Below are 3,799 nucleotides of genomic sequence, written 5' to 3'. Positions count from 1 at the left end.
TGTTATTCTTTGATGTTATTTCCTTTGATGATAACTACTGTATCTTAAAAAAAATTATAAATTCTCTTGAATCCTCAACTCCAAAGAAAAATCTATATTTTTACAGACTAGTGGTAATATTTGGTGTCCTCTTCAAGAAGTATCTGCTGTTCCTTACAAATGTCAAATAGCTAATATTATTCTCTCACAAAGGAATTGTTTTTCCTAACAAAGGTTTGCCTTTGTTTAACAGAACTGAAAGTGCAGGTGAGAAATAGCCTAATGTCAATTTTTCCCAAATATTTGATACTTCAGGCAGATGGTGGATTCGTTTGCACTTGAAATGACATAGCAGTGGCACTATATATGTGAAGACTCTTTCATTTACAGAGATGTTTTTCAATCTCTGAAATGATCAACTTGTAAATAAGTTTATTCTCCAGCATAGAGATCCCCAGATTTTGAATGTATTTACCAGTAAAATAAAGTAAAAATGGGATTAAACGTATGATTACTAAATTTTTGTTTTGTCAAGTAAGAACATCAAAACCTTTCCTCCAAATGGCTGTCTACTACCACTATAATTCAAGAAAAGAAAGAAACATTATAAAGTGAGAGTGGAATCAGATACTGTTAAATAAGGAATAACCTTTTATATTGACTTCATTATAAATGGTCAACTTGTAGTTGTTGTTTATTTGCTATGTTGTGTCTGACTCTTTGTAACCCCATGGACTGTAGCCCACCAGATTTCTGAGGCAAGACTGTTGGAGTGGGTTGCCGTTTCATTCTCCATGGGATCTTCCCAACCCAGGAATCCAACCTGTGTCTCCTGCATTGGCAGGCGGATTCTTTACCACTGAGCCACCAGGAAAGCCCCAGTGTAGTAGCCCTCTACTCTGTTAAAACTTGAGGCAGAAGGTGGAATAGATATTGATGAGCTGTTAGTCTCCACCACAATGTCTCCTTTGGCAGAATCAGGTGAATGAAAGACTGTTATTTCTAATAAAAGTGATATGTCTGGGAAGAAAAAAAGTCAGTACAATCTTATTTTAGAATAGATGCTTATGATAAATAATTTCTCAATATTTTGTATGTTGTTATTACCACATTTTATGATTATTTATCTGTAGTCCCTGATTAATCTTGAAGCTTTTGAATGCATGAATTACATTTTATTTATGTATATTTATTTATCTGTCTCCTTATCATTTATCCCTGCTGCTGCTACTGCTGCTAAGTCGCTTCAGTCATGTCCGACTCTGTGCAACCCCATAGACGGCAGCCCACCAGGCTCCCCCATCCCTGGGATTCTCCAGGCAAGAACACTGAAGTGGGTTACCATTTCCTTCTCCAATGCATGAAAGTGAAAAGTGAAAGTGAAGTCGCTCAGTCATGTCCGACTCTTCGCGACCCCATGGACTGCAGCCTACTAGGCTCCTCCGTCCATGGGATTTTCCATGCAAAAATACTGGAGTGGGGTGCTATCATTTATCCCTACTTCTATTTATTTACAGAGTCAGTACCTAGTGCAATTCTTGGTTGTGGTAAACACCCAAGAAATACTCTTTGAATAAATGATTTGATTCGTCTTCTGTTGGGCAAGGTCAATATTATATCTTTAGCTCTCTACACTATGATTTTTCCATCTAATTCATGACTTTGCCAGCCATTTTTTAATCCACAATATTCTCTTTATTACACTCTTTACATCTTTGTTTCTCAAAGTGTGTATCAGAGGATTAAAACTGGGTATGACAATGGTATAAAAGAGACTAAGGAGTTTCCCATTTTGTGAGGTGCTAGTTTGCGGCTTCGTGTACATATAAATGATTGTTCCATAAAACAGAGATACTACTGTGAGGTTGGAACCACATGTATTAAGAATCTTTCGGCACCTTGCTGCTGACTTGATTCTCATGACAGCTTGAGTGATGACTCCATATGAGATGAGAATTAGTGACAGAGGTACCAGAAGAAATACCACTCCAAAAGCAAAGACAACAACTTCAATTACTTTTGAATAGACACAAGCCATCTTGATCAATGCTGGCATCTCACAGGAAAAATTATCCACCTCCTGGTGCCCACATCTTGGCAACTTCAAAGTCAAAGAGCAAACAGTTAAGGCACTACCAAGACCACCTAACCAGGCAATCAACACCATCTTCTGGCAAAGCTCAGGGTGCATTATTACTGTGTAATGAAGAGGTTGACAGACAGCAGCATAGCGGTCTTAAGCCATTACAGCCAAGAGAAGACATTCTGTGGCTCCCATGTCAAGGGCAAAGAAGAACTGGAGCACACACCCTCCATATGTAATAGACTTTTTTGGACCCCATAGATTTACCAGCATCTGGGGGATAATGCTAGTTGTGTAACAGAGGTCCACAAAAGACAAATTGGATAAGAAGAAATACATGGGCGTATGGAGCTGGGTGTCTAGGTAAGATACAAGAATGATCGTTGTGTTTCCTACCAGTGTTATAATATAGAAGATGAAGGCAACCACAGAGATGATGTGTTCCAATTGGGGCCGATCAGAAAAGCCCAGAAGGATGAAGTCTGTTGTGGAACTTCCATTGCTGGTTCCCATTGCTCCTTTTGAGAAACTAGGAAGCTATACCATGGGAAGAAAAAATAGTGTCAGCCTTAGGTAGAACTAAAAACCTCTGAAGTTTGTCGTGAATATCCAAAGGTCACTTATTTGCATGCTTTCTCCCATTTTGGAACACCTCTTAACATATCTGCTGTGTTCATTTTCCAAAATCTCTACCTATTTCATTATATCCATAGTGGTTTTATTTATTTTTTATTTGCCATGCCATGTGGCTTCCAGTATCTTAGTTCCTTGACCAGGGATTGAGCCTGGGACCCCGAGAGTTAAAACGTGGATCCTAACCACTGGATTGCTAGGGTATTCCCCAGAATGCTTTGACCACTGAGTCACACAAATATTTTTCTTACAAAGCTGTTGAATTTAAGGTGAAAGTTAAGTGACATTTTCCTGGGGTAAGCTCTACTTTTGCTAAGAGAATCACTTTCTATATTCACTTTCAAACGTCTACATCTCAATCGTTATAATTGTAATCATAATTATCATCACAACCAGCACCCTCCTCCTCTTTTCCCCCTCTTTAACATTACACTGTTGTTCTTGTATTAATTTTGATGTTCTTTACTATCCTGCCCTTTTTTTGTGCATGTGTTTTTGATGGCAGATAAAAGTCCTTAGTACTATTAAACTTTATTCACATGTACAGAGGCTGTATAATTCTTTGAACACCTTTATGAATGTTATTACACCATTTAAGTAGCCTTATTGATTTGTTGCAGAGTTAAAAGTTGAATTAATTCCAAAAGGTTTTGGTCCCCACATACACATGGCAGCAATCTGTGTTAGCTCCTTTTTACCTGGCCATTCAGCAAAATTAACAAGGCAGTTAATTGAATCAAAAAGCAGATTACTAAACAATCAATGAGTTGTTTTTCCCCATGGTATTTATTAACTGCATGAGTTTATCCTCTGGCTGCTTTGGAACTCTGTAGGTAAAACTATCACTTAATTTCAACTCTAAAAGAATATAGATAAGGGATAAAATTATATCAGTCTTACTATGACTAGATACAGTATCATATCTTTAGTTTTTATTTATGAATTTTTTAATGTATATAATCCTTGACCATGAACTTCAGGCCTAAATGTATACTTTACATTTATAGTGTCTTTGGGGCCAAGGAATAATTACCTATTAGTTACAGATATAGTGAGATAAGGTAAAGATAAATTACCTACAGTATATCATTGTTATAAGCATTT

At 37.2% G+C, this 3,799-nt stretch overlaps 1 pseudogene; it reads right to left on the bottom strand.

The window, feature by feature from the left end:
• Positions 1 to 951: 951 nt before the first annotated feature.
• LOC133236579 (putative olfactory receptor 2W6) lies at positions 952 to 2,686 on the bottom strand (annotated as a pseudogene).
• Positions 2,687 to 3,799: the final 1,113 nt, after the last annotated feature.

Source organism: Bos javanicus, chromosome 23 (assembly GCF_032452875.1).
Source record: "Bos javanicus breed banteng chromosome 23, ARS-OSU_banteng_1.0, whole genome shotgun sequence".
Lineage (NCBI taxonomy): Eukaryota > Metazoa > Chordata > Mammalia > Artiodactyla > Bovidae > Bos > Bos javanicus.
This window is presented reverse-complemented; position numbering and strand designations above follow the sequence as displayed.